The 12,805-nt window shown below is 47.1% G+C and overlaps 1 long non-coding RNA gene across 1 annotated transcript in view; it reads right to left on the bottom strand.

Moving 5' to 3' along the window:
• Positions 1–2,102: 2,102 nt before the first annotated feature.
• The window catches only part of LOC135282105 (uncharacterized), a 105,393-nt gene continuing 94,690 nt past the window's right edge, over positions 2,103–12,805 (bottom strand). The window contains exons 3-4 of the long non-coding RNA XR_010348432.1: positions 6,447–6,655; positions 2,103–2,255 (exon numbers count right to left, since the gene is read on the bottom strand). This is a non-coding gene — a long non-coding RNA (uncharacterized LOC135282105). The remainder of the gene's footprint in view (positions 2,256–6,446; positions 6,656–12,805) is intronic.

Here is a 12,805-nt window from a genome sequence, read left to right as displayed (position 1 = left end):
GACACAGGAAAAGACCATGTGCCAGATTTTGACTTTATTTACATTGAATTACCTGAGATTAGAATCTGAAACTAGAAACTTTCTTTATACAGCTACAAATAGCTATATTATGCAGTTTTAAGGGGTTAAGAAAAGGAGGAAATCATAACCACAGAAGTCATAAAGGCAACTTATCCCAAGCCAAATAGTTTTGTTTCTAATGCAGGGCTTTAATTATAACATGTCATATAATGATGACATAGTGCTATAATAGGCAAATATAATGCATTAATCTGATATTATATTCTGGCTTTAACAATAGGCGCAGCGAACCAGCCTTAGTGGATAACTCATTCAGAACCTATCTGCACACTCCACCTAGATACTTATCTGCCTCTTTAATTAAGTGGAGGGAAACTTCTTGAGGCCATACCCATAAAGCCAGTCTCTGATGATAGCAGAGTTACTGGAAGCCTTTGGTAATCGTTTACACCCACGTTTTGTGGTTAGCTTCCAGCTTTGGCTCTTTCCTTCTCACTCTGGAACCACCTATTTATCCCCAGCGTAAATCCCCGCTGCGCCGAGAGGGGCAAAAGGGCTCCAGGGCTCGTTTGAGCAGCACGTCAGCACGCTGCATGGCCCCCTGCACCGAGCCAGGCTTCTCAAACAGCCCTGCACATTTCACTTACCAGGAGCTGCTGGAGCAGAGCAGCAGGGCACGGGCAGTGCCACCTGCCCAGGACACGAGGGCCAGGCTGTCCCCAGAGACACCACAGCTCAGTGGCAGCAGGACTGGGAGTCCTGGACAAGGTTCTCTCTCCTGACTGCACGGGTGCTGTGCAGATTGTGGCCACTGAACCCCCCCTTGCTGTATTCTTCAAACACAGAGAGCTGGGAGGATTTGCCACTGGCAGGACAATGAAATGTAACTGGCATGTCCTCCCAGAGAAGGTAGCTCCTGAGGTGCAGTGCCTGCTCCCTGCTTGGGATCTTGGAGAGGAATATCCTGCTCTGAGGCTGCAGCATCCCCAAACCACAACCAGCATGGCAATGGCACCTGAGAGCAGCTCAGGGACAGCAGGGAGGCCATGGCAGCCAAGTCCAGGTGACAGGGGCACACACCCAGTGTGACAGTCCCTGCAGCAGCACAAAGGCCACTGCCACGGGGGCCTGGACTGCAGCACCCGCTGGGCAGAGCCACACACGTGAGCACAGCCACAAAGGCTCAGCACTTGCTGCCTCCTTTTCCTTTTCCTTTTCCTTTTCCTTTTCCTTTTCCTTTTCCTTTTCCTTTTCCTTTTCCTTTTCCTTTTCCTTTTCCTTTTCCTTTTCCTTTTCCTTTTCCTTTTTCCTTTTTTCCTTTTCCTCCTTTTCCTTTTTTCCTTTTCCTTTTCCTTTTCCTTTTCCTTTTCCTTTTCCTTTTCCTTTTCCTTTTCCTTTTCCTTTTCCTTTTCCTTTTCCTTTTCCTTTTCCTTTTCCTTTTCCTTTTCCTTTCCTTTTTCCTTTTCCTTTTCCTTTCCTTTTCCTTTTCCTTTTCTCCTTTTCCTTTTCCTTTTCCTTTTCCTTTTCCTTTTCCTTTTCCTTTTCCTTTTCCTTTTCCTTTTCTTTTCCTTTTCCTTTTCCTTTTCCTTTTTTCCTTTTCCTTTTTTCCTTTTCCTTTTCCTTTTTTCCTTTCCTTTTCCTTTTCCTTTTCCTTTTCCTTTTCCTTTTCCTTTTCCTTTTCCTTTTCCTTTTCCTTTTCCTTTTCCTTTTCCTTTTCCTTTTCCTTTTTTCCTTTTCCTTTTTTCCTTTTCCTTTTCATTTTTCCTTTTCCTTTTCCTTTTCCTTTTCCTTTCCTTTTCCTTTTCTTTTCCTTTTCCTTTTCCTTTTCCTTTTCCTTTTCCTTTTCCTTTTCCTTTTCCTTTTTCCTTTTCCTTTCTCCTTTTCCTTTTCCTTTTCTTTTCCTTTCTTTTCCTTTTCCTTTTCCTTTCCTTTTCCTTTTTTCCTTTTCCTTTCTCCTTTTCCTTTTCCTTTTCCTTTTCCTTTTCCTTTTCCTTTTCCTTTTCCTTTTCCTTTTCCTTTTCCTTTTCCTTTTCCTTTCCCTTTCCCTTTTCCTTTCCTTTCCCTTTTCCTTTCCCTTTCCCTTTCCCGTGGCTCTCTTCCTTGCCCTCCTCCGGCCTTTTCCAGAATGAGAGGCTCTGCTAAGGACCTTTGAACAGACCATGTGGAGAATGTCCCTGCAGAGCTCCTTAATCTTTTGGTGGCGCCTGGATAATGCAGTGATGGGCACTGAAATGCTGAAAAACAGACAGACAGATAGCGAGATAAGATTAGATACAGAAGTAATTTAGTCACTCATCATACAGAGCAGCTGACATAAGTTCATTTGTAAAGCCAACTGCTCAATTGCTTTAGAAGTCCTTACATTTGAATTCTGTTGAAAGGCAGAGCTTTGATGTGAATTGTTTTGGTGGCATGTGCGTTATTTGAATGGAAGCTCACCTGGGCAGGTAGTACCAGCCCGGTCATTCCTGGCATTCCCTTCCATGGGGGAACGGTGTCCATGCAAATCCAGCCCTTTGGATAGCTCGGGGCAGGCAGATAACTGAGCACCAAGGAGCAGACACACGCTGAAGGCATGAGCTCCATGCTGTGCTGATATGCAGAGTGAATCATGGCTAATAAAAGGTTCAAACAACCATATATATGACTACATGGAACCCCAAAACACTTTTCAATTAGGCGTGATCATAAAATAAAGGCAGAAAAATTAATAGATAAGTGTTATTCCTTCTCTTTTTCATTAATATTTATTAAATCACACTGTGGGGGAGATGGAGGACGAAGGGAAATAAAACAGACCTGTCCAATTCCCTATTGTTTATACTACTTTATTTCCTGCATTCATTGCAGAGGAAATTATTTACATTTGCATGTTATGTTTTTGTAATTTGGCATTAAAAATTTTCAAAGACGCTTCCTAGGGCAGTTTATTTTTGAAGTGGGTTCTTTGTTTTCACCTAAATACGAGGCCACACAGCAGCACTGCTGGCTGGGGCAGGGGCAGGGGAGTGAAAGGGGTGCAGCTCCCTGAGCTCCTCCGAGGGGCATTCCCTGCACTGGCACTTTGCACTGCTCAGGCCCTCTGAAGAAAAAGCTGCCAAGTGCAGGGATCAACCACAGATAAATCTCTGCAGGTCTTAATTAGTGACTGCTGAACTCTCAGAAGATTCTGTGGTTGAATTAGAATAAGCACTCAGAAAGTTCAAATGTAAAGCAAAGGCTCTTTGGTTATAACGATGGAAGCCACTCTCTGGAGCTGGCTCACTCTTCCCATTTTTAATGTTTCCTGGCTGAAGCAGTGCACAAAGAGCAGCTGGCACAGAAAGCAGCTCCCTCCTTCGTGCCCACCCCAGATCAGTGGCTGCAGGTGTGAGCAGGTCTCCACAGATCCCTTCCTTGTGCCCTCCTGGGACACTTCACCCAGCTTTAGGGCTGGAAGGCTTGGACTGATCCTACTGACCTGTCAGAATCCTCATTTCCTCACCGTTTGGGAGCTCAGCCTCTTGTGAAGGCTCACCAGTGACTCAGTGAGACAGCCAGACTCCAGTCTGAGCCTCTCGTTTGTGCTCCTGCAGGTTGGAAAGGCCAAGGAGCAGCTGCCCCGCGGGCTGCTGGAGCTGTGGTGACCTGAGAGCTGTGGTGACCTGAGAACTCCCCCCTCACGGGGTTTGTGTCCCTCGTGGCACACCTCCCGTGGGTTTTCCTGCAGTGTTCAGTGGGCTGCAGTGGCATTCTCTGTGGGCAATGTCCCTGGTTTGTGCCAAGGGCTGCAGCACCCGGGGCTGCCAGCTCTGCCTGGGACCTGCCAGCAGCTGCAGGAGCTGTGCCAGTGCCCAGTGCCAGTGCCCAGTGCCTGTGCACAGGGGCAGACATGGCTTTGTTATGGGTTTGCATTTGACATCTGCAAAGAGTGGCTCAGCTTGAGAACAAATGCAGTAAGTGTGTTTTGCCCTGGTGCTCTGCGTGCCAAAGATGTGCTAATCAAGCACTGAAGTGTGCTATTGGCTGAGGCAAACATTTAAAAATAGGTACTGAGAAGTATTACGTAGTAAAGCAAAAGAGCATAGTATTAATTTAATTTTCAAAATTGCCAAGCAGCAGGCAGCTCTTGTTTGTTTAGTTTTGGATTTGGGGTTTTTTTGAGAATCAATCACTCATTTCTGCCTGGATTTTGGAACATGATTCTATATTCCTATTTATTTGAGGAACATTGGCCAAATTGCTGGCTGTCAGCTGGGATCTTTATCAGGAAATCTGTAACTGAACATTGCAGGCCAAGATGCACAGAAACCAAAACTGGGAAGAGACTTGCATGGTGTGGTGGCAGTTACACTGGAAGCAGTAACTAGGATTAAAAGTCCCAGTTCCATTAAAAAGCCACGTTCAGGAGAGGCAGCAGAAACATATTTTTGTGAACCTGGAACGTGTGTTTTTGTGTTTGCAGGGGTAAGAGCTCGCTCCTCATAGCACTGTGACTTCCAAAGCTTTGAATGAATAACTGTAGCTGATGAATAACAGCACTACAAATAAATTCTTAATTGCAAAACAAAGGAATAATAAAGAAAAGTTAATACTTTTTTGATTTTATTTAAAGCTTAGAAAAGTTTAGGTTGGAGTTTGGGCGAAGGTTTGGTTGCTGCCTTTGCCCCTTTTATCTGAACCAGCTCACTCAGACCTAATCTTCATCATCTAAACCACAGGATTAACACACAAAATAACTTTGGAGCAAGCCAGGTCCAAGCAGGAAGCTGCAAGTACCATCATGTCTTCGTGATATTAGCCAGCAGAATAACTGTGGTTTCTTCAGTTTTCGGTGGTGTGTTTTTCTGGTTGGTTGTTTTTCTGGTTTTGTTTTGGTTTTGTTCTAATTCACTACATTTATGTTTTCCTTGAAAGGGCCTGGAGTTTTTGTTTCTTTGTGTTGGAAATGTCCAGATTCCCAGTGTCATTTCTGGAGGGAATGCTGTTCTGGGGGACAGTCCCAGCTGGCCCTGACAGCAAACAGCCCAGCATGTCCCTGTGCAGGGCAAGCCCTGCAGCCCAGCACGCTGCTCCTGCCCCTGCAGGGCTGAGGGAAGCAGCTGCTTGATGTGAGGGCACTGCTCCTGTGGTGCTCCAGGGCTGGAATGCTCCCGACCCGGCTGTCCCGAGAGGAGGAACGCTCCTTTCCTCCTCCGAGGATCCCGCCGGGTTCCAGGAGCTCTGCACTAAGCTGCTCAGATCCCAGCAGCTCTGGGCATGTCCAGGCATAAAGCTGCTGGTACTGGAAGAAATGTTATCCTGAGCAGGGAGTAACCTATGGAATTGTAAGTGCTTAAGTCCTCTTTTGCATCTGGCCCGAACTTGCAAGAGAGGAAGAGCCAAGTGCTCAGAGGCAGCTTCCATTTTATGGCTCTAAATTGTGCAAAAAAATTCTGGACTCGATAACTTTGCACCTGCATTTGTGCTGGGGAGAGGGAGAGCCCCAGCCAGGCTTGGAGAGGCTCTGGTTCCCTGCCCTGGGTCTGCTGTGTGAATTCAGAGGGAAGGGAGGCTCCTGGCAGCAGCACGCGGTGCCCATGTGTGCCCCACACTCCCAGGCTCCGTGGTTGGTGCTCTGGGTGCTGCTTGGGCAATGGCATGGAGCAGCCTGCTTTCCTTGGAACATTTCCTCTTCATTGTGCTGCTCCTTCCCAGCATTTCACAAACCACCACAAAGAAGACGACAAAAAGAGGGGGGAAAAACCTTCTCAAAATGAATTGTGTGTCCCTTCCCTCACCATCCCAGCAGCCTTGGCAGGCTCCGAGGAGCCAGGCAGAGCTGGTCTCTGCTGGCTGTTACTCTTTGCACAATTTTATGATAATTTGGGGGAGTTGGAACGATGGAGTGGTAAAAGCACAAGGAGGGAATACTTTGCCTTCATTCCTAGCTCTGCACCAAGACCTGTTTGTATTGGGATGACATATTTTGGATGTCCCATTGGCACAAACCTTGTCTCATCTATTTGCTGCTCATGTTATTTCCAGGGCTTTCTGAGGCTCAAATCAAAACAATAGCAAAATATCCTGATTCATCTGCAAAACAGATTATAAACCCAGGAACTGTGACCTCCCTGCTCTGATTCAAAGGCTACTGAAGACAATGCAAAGACATCCTCTGACTGCTGTGTGCTTTGGATTGCAGTGCAGTCCTTCATCAGATGGAGAAGAGAAGGAAGGCCACGAGAAATCAGTGGAGAGGTGGAAGGACTACAGGAGATATTGGTGTGAATTAAAAGACATCCTCAGGGGATGCTGAAAGCAAGGCTTCTGTCAAGGCCTGGCCTGAACACACACATTTAGGGACTCAGCTTTTGCAGCTTCTTGGCTCATCCCTGGAAGAAAACAGCTTCCTGCCCTAACCTCTTAATGGGAGCTCAGTTTGTCATTCACAGTACTTTTCATACCTGAAAGAACAACTCAGTTCTGCTTCCATGGCAGAATTCCCAGTGATTTCATTGTGAGCACAGCTCACATCCTCTTATCCTCTGCTGTTCAGTCCTTTTCCCATCTTCCTGTGCTGTGAGCCTTGACTGGTCCCCTCCCCTCTGCAGCTCGTTCTTGGTCTCTGTTTCTCTGACACAGGTGCTGACTCCATCTAAGGATCATATTGTTCCTGTAGCAATCAAAAGAGTAAAAAGGGGAAATTAATTCAAACAGTGTCTTCTGCACCCCTTTAGCACCTCTCCTGCTTGCAAGGACAGAGTGTTTCCTCTTGGCTTTTCCCACCATCTGTACAGTCGGGTTCAGCTGTTCCCAGACAGGTTTTGGGGAAGGGGGCCCCTGGACTGTCCTGCCTGCCACACTCCCCTAAGCAGGCTGTCAGTGGAGCATGACCATCCCAAACTAACACAAAAACAAAGAAAAGGATGAGCCAAAACCGTATGGCTGTTCAGAGAAGGACGAGCCAGGAGTGCTGTTCTCTGCAGGGCAGCTCCAGCACGAGGCTCCAAACCAGCCCTGGCTCTGGGTCCTGCTCTGGGTGCTGGGCTGGGTGCTACAGCTGCCCCTCTGCCTCTCAACACTCCTTTTAAATTGCTTCCAAACAAGTGGCAGGCTGTACATAAAGCCTGGAAAGTTTATCTAAAACCAGGTTTTTCTGAAGTTAGTCCAAGGCTTTTATCAAAATAGACCCTGCAAAGATCTGTAACCACGATCCAGTAATAACCATGTCATGTGTAACCTCATGTCATCAATGACCATCTGCTGTCCTGGATGGTGGGAAGTGGAAGAATATGAGCACGGATCATAGGAGGAGATGCTCTGAGTTGTGATCAGAGATGTCTGTTTTTTCTAGCAAGAGACTAAACTGGATTCACTAGCAGCAGTGACAAAAATGACATTTGATACTTTGATCCAAATATTTAACTTTGCTTTAAGGGTTTTTAAAATATAATTAAGCACTAAACTAAAATGGAAACTCTAAATCCCAAAGCTAAAATGTTTCACTTACAAAATGTAAATTTGTTTGCAATCTTGGGACGATATAACCAAAGCAGTCAGCTGAAACTGGTTATAGTTCCCAAGGCTTTTTAGTTTTCCTGGATTTGAACATTCTGGCTGAGATTCTCTGAGGAGAGCTGATGGAGGAGTTCCTGAGCAGAGGCAGGGTTTCAGTTTCAGCACGTGCAGGTGGCACTGTCCCCTCCCTGCTGGGCAGGGTGGGGTGGCTGCACTCGGGGCAAGTCACGCTGTGCTCCCGGTGTGTCATGGCATGGCAGGGTGACATCCAGCCCATAAACTGCACCTGGCAGCACAGCACCAGGCACACTCGTGATGCCACAGGAATAAAGGGGCATAATTAGAACAGCGCTTCTTTCCCCTCAAGATTTTCTTTAAGGCTGTCCCCAGAACAAATCCCAAGCAGGTGATTTATTGTTTATCCGCACGACATTTAAGCAGCGTATTTGATGCAGTTGCAGTTCATACTTTAAATTCAAACACAGCATCAATCCAACAATTTTTGGCAATTAAAAGGCAGCAATGGAGTGTCAGGAATCCAAGGAGACTCCGGCCTAATTTACATGGTGTTGCTCTCAAAAGCTGGCAGCACAGAGCGCATCTTTTGAAAATGTTTCTATTAGAAGCTGATGTTTATGATCACTCTCAGCTTGGCACAAAAACATTCTTCTAAACATTTACATTTCACATACTTTAGGACAGTTGAAAAATGTTGGCTTGCAGTTATCCACAGTGCAGAGAGGCTGTGAGGAATGTTATAGTAAAGCATTAATAACCTTGTACTTTTCTTGTTCTTTGATTTACTGTGTGGTAGTTTTTTTATCCTGGTTGTGCTCTTGATGTTGCCTGTGCTGAATTGAGTTTCACTCAAACAACATGAGCCAGGGTTTATTTTTCTAGCTAAAAAACCCAAAGTCAATTAATTTATTAACAATACCTTATACTCATGTTATAGTCACCATTTGGAGGCATTCCCATTGGAATATATTTCCTAGATACTGTTGCAAAACTCCCCAGCAGAGTCAGAAAAGGACCATTTTCCAGGAGAAACTTTCCTCAGCCAGGAGGAAGGACTGGTGCTGTTCTCTTTGTCCAAACAATGCTGCCATGTTCTGGCTGGCCTCTGACTCTGATCACAACGTACAGAATCAGCAACAAAACTAATAACAGAGCTTGGAGCCCCTGGTCAGTCCCTGTGGCTCCCATGAGTAAGTGCCACGCTTGGGTAAGGTGGTTTTGCTCTGGCTGCTGTGGCAGGGTGCTGGGAGCTCCCAGGCAGTGCCACTAACAGCTGGGCTGACTGCTCCTGCCCTCTGCCCCTTCCTGCTGCCCCTCCTGCTGCTCCTCCTGCTGCCCCTCCTGCTGCCCCTCCTGCTGCCCCTCCTGCTGCCCCTCCTGCTGCTCCTCCTGCTGCCCCTTCCTGCTGCTCCTCCTGCTGCCCCTCCTGCTGCCCCTTCCTGCTGCTCCTCCTGCTGCCCCTTCCTGCTGCCCCTCCTGCTGCTCCTCCTGCTGCCCCCTCCTGCTGCCCCTCCTGCTGCTCCTCCTGCTGCCCCTCCTGCTGCTCCTCCTGCTGCCCCTTCCTGCTGCCCCTCCTGCTGCCCCTTCCTGCTGCTCCTCCTGCTGCCCCTTCCTGCTGCCCCTTCTGCTGCCCCTCCTGCTCACCCACTGCCCAGCCCCACCCAACCTAATGGCACAAAAAATACCACTGGCTTTATCCTTCCCCAGGAGAACCGTTTCCAAGGCTATGTTTTTAAAGTACAGCTAAATTGCAGATTGGATGTGAATAAATGTGCTCAGTGTGTTGCCCATTCCCAAATCACTTCAGGATGTGCATGGACACAGTTAAATGGATTAGCACTGGTGCTTGAACACGGCAGAGCCCTCCCCAGTGCCAGCTCCTGGGAAGGCCGCTGGCCGCTGCTGGTGGCTGGGGAGTGCAGGATGGCACAGGCACAGCGTGCCCCGCGCAGCCCGTTCTGCAGCTCCCTCCGCAGGGAGGGAATAAAGAATAAAGAATAAAGTTTGCTGTATGCCTTGTTGGCAGCAGCAGTAGAGAACTCCAGGCAAGGGAATTTTACAAATTGTGAATACAAATTGTAGGTGTGAAGTCTTAATTGCTGCTCATAATTAGGCAACAATACAAACAAACTGTACACATATAATGCCCCTCGTCAGAGGAATTCAGGCAGCTCAGAGAGTTCATTAAAGTCTCATCATGACGTGGTGGTGTGGCAGCACCTCAGGAGACCCCCGAAGCAGCTGGGGACCACCTCTCTGGGGCCGTGGCACAGAGCTGGCACTGCCAGGCCAGGAATGTGCTCGTTCCAGCAGCTCCCGGCGAGCCCGGGGCTCGTGGTGCTCAGGGAGAAGCTTTTACTCGGCAAGATAAAAGCTGGGACATTCTGGCTTACATCAAACTTGTTTGGGAATATTTGCAAACTCATGGAAACAAAAGACAATGTCTCTTGACAACACATTTTAGTGTAATTCTGTGCAAGAACACTCTCATTCCAGAATGAAAATGACCACACAAAGACTGACTCAAAACTAACTCCCTGCCAGCCTTTAGAAACTGAAAGTCCCATTTTAAAGCTGAAGGCATTTACAAAAAGCCCGTGTTTTTATTTAGCTTGTTGTTTGCAGTTGTTCATCCCCCAGAGCAAGCACCCCCTGTCCCAGCAGTCAGGGGCTGCCTCACCTCAAACAAAGCTCCCAAAACCAGGCACAGCCAGCAGGACCTGGAGGTGCTCAGTGACTCCTTTCAAGGCAGGCACTAAAAGTGAAGGAGTTTTGAGGGGTTTTCAGAGTTTTAGCCTGAAACTGGGGGAGAGGATGAAGCTGAGGAATGTCTGCACTCACAGACGAGTGTCAGGACAATGGTTAGCAACCAATAATCCCCATTCACACGGAGCAGCATGCACAGGTCTCTATAGGAAACTGGGAACACCACAAGGCAGAAGTTAATGGAAGCTGGGTGTAAGCAGTGCCTTGAATAAGACTAATAGCTGTGTGTAAAGGAACAAAGGGAGCAGCTCAGAGTGGGTGGGAAGCAGTAGCCAGCAGGCTGGCCAGGAGGAAGGCAGCAGTAATAAGGCACCTGGCTCCCAGGAAGGGCCAGAGCTGTATTTACAGAGGTCACACACCTTCTGGTCAATTAGGTCTGAACCCAGAGGAACCACTGCTAAAATATCCATCGCTACTGGCTTTGGTAAAAGTCAATTAGAGACCCATTTATATTATAAAACCTAATTTTAGGAAATAGAAGAGTGGTGAACTTCAAAGGGCTGTCCAAAGAAGGTTGGAGCACAGTGTGTATTCAGCCTGGCACCCATGGATGCCAGTCTCTGAGCATGTGAGCATTCTTTGAGATTCCAGGGGACAGTGTTTAAAAGAATGGCCTCTGGTTGCAAAACCGAAGCCAGAATTGAAATATTTTATTTTTGTTTACTTTACATTTTACTTGTTTACTTCCTCCCAGTCAAGTATCTAAATGTTCAATTTTAATTGTTTCTAAATAAACGCTCGCTTTGCGTGGCCTTGGGGGAGAGGTGAGCGGAGCCAGAGCTGTGGAGCTGCAGCCCCGTGGAGAAGCCAGGCTGAGGGGAGCAGCACACCCAGGCAGCCCTGAGCAGCCCCAGCCCACCCTGCAGCAGGGGTGGCTTTGCCAGGCTGCAGAGCCACACGGAGCTGGCAGTGCCACTTTGCACAGGGTGGCACAGACAGGGCCCTTTCTGAGGCACAGGAGCCTCCCCAGGGCTGCTCCACGTGGTGCTGTACCATGAGGAGATCAAAGTCGTACCACGGGTTGGTGACAAAGCTGAAAAGAATCCAGATTGCCAGCTCCCTGTCCTAAATACCAAATGTGGTCCTGCCTGCCCTGGGATGAAAGCATAAGGAAAAATATTCTGAAAGCTTTCAAGAGCAGTGTGGATTTTGCTGTTAAAAGGAGGAAACATTATCAAAGGATCAGAAAATTCCACAAAGCAACACAACAGTTACTATTGCAAAACTCTGGGGGATCTCTTCTGTGGTGTGGAGTTATTCAGTGGCTCGGACTCACAGCAGTGTTTCTTCGTCCTCCACAGTCATAAATTCTTTTTCCTGTTTTGGATAAGTTCAATAAATTCAACCCTTTTGGCTCCAATGAGAGCCAGACCTTGCCCAAAATGTGATATTTTTATTGTCCTTTCCATAGAACATTTACGCTGTGTTTGTCAGGTTCATTTCTCTCTTCATTAGAAGTTAATCGCAGCACCATTAGCACAGCTTTAATGTCATGAGAATCACACTCTGTAGGGTGCATCCTATGACTGCCTCAAAAATCTCTCCCTGTGGATATTTTGTCTCTGTGAAATAGTCTGGTTCCAACTATTCATCTTTGCCAAGAAGAACAATGTTACCAATTATTCCTACAGTGAAAAATAATCAGAACAATCATTGTTTTCTTGCAGTTGGTTGTACATGTCCTTCATCAGAAGAAATTCAGCTATGAATTAGAAAAATTTTCTTCCACCTTCCCAGGCTCTTCAGTCTGTGCAGGATTCATGGTATGTCTATGCATCAGATGAGTTATTTCACCTGGGAGGTAGGAATTGTTCCAAGTTCGTACCTGCTCCAGATGTAATTCATTTTTATGAAGGAGACTGGCAGAAAGCCTATCTTCAGAAAATCTCCAGTGTTATTATGTAGAGTGTAGAAGAGTTAACAGTGACCCAGTAGAGGAATATAAAGGTGGTTTTGTCAAGAGAAAAGATCTGTCATTACTGAAAAGAAATGAGATGAAATTACTGAAAGAGCATTTCTGATCATGCAAGGAAATGTAGAGCAAAACTCCAGAGCATGGAGGGGTCTGTGAGTCCTAGCCTGGAAAGAAGGAACCACAGGTTCTTCTTCAGAAGAGAGCACCCAGAATCCAGGACTGAGCTCAGAAACCCAAACATTCTCACTAAAACACAATCAGATTGAGTGTTCATGTTCTGGGACATGAACTTGGCTCTGGGGTTCTGCTTGACCATGCAACTCACACCAGTAATTCCAGGGTGCCATCCCCTCACAGCCCTCAGGGCTCAGAGCAGATGCACACCCAGGTCACACCAACATCTGCTCTCTGTGCACACAGCTGGAACAACCTGGCCACACAGACTTCTGCATTTATTCCATCTGTGCCCAGGGGTTGTGGAGGTGTTGTCCGAGGTGCTGAGTCCTCACAGGTCACTGCAAAGCTGGAGCTGGCTGCAGGTGCCACTGAAAATCACATCATTGGCTTAATCATCACCAAAGTCTTATTACCAAGAATTGCAGCTGG

Source organism: Passer domesticus, chromosome 16, assembly GCF_036417665.1.
Source record: "Passer domesticus isolate bPasDom1 chromosome 16, bPasDom1.hap1, whole genome shotgun sequence".
Lineage (NCBI taxonomy): Eukaryota > Metazoa > Chordata > Aves > Passeriformes > Passeridae > Passer > Passer domesticus.
Note: the sequence above shows the minus strand (reverse complement) of the source record. Positions and strands in the feature narration are given on the sequence as shown.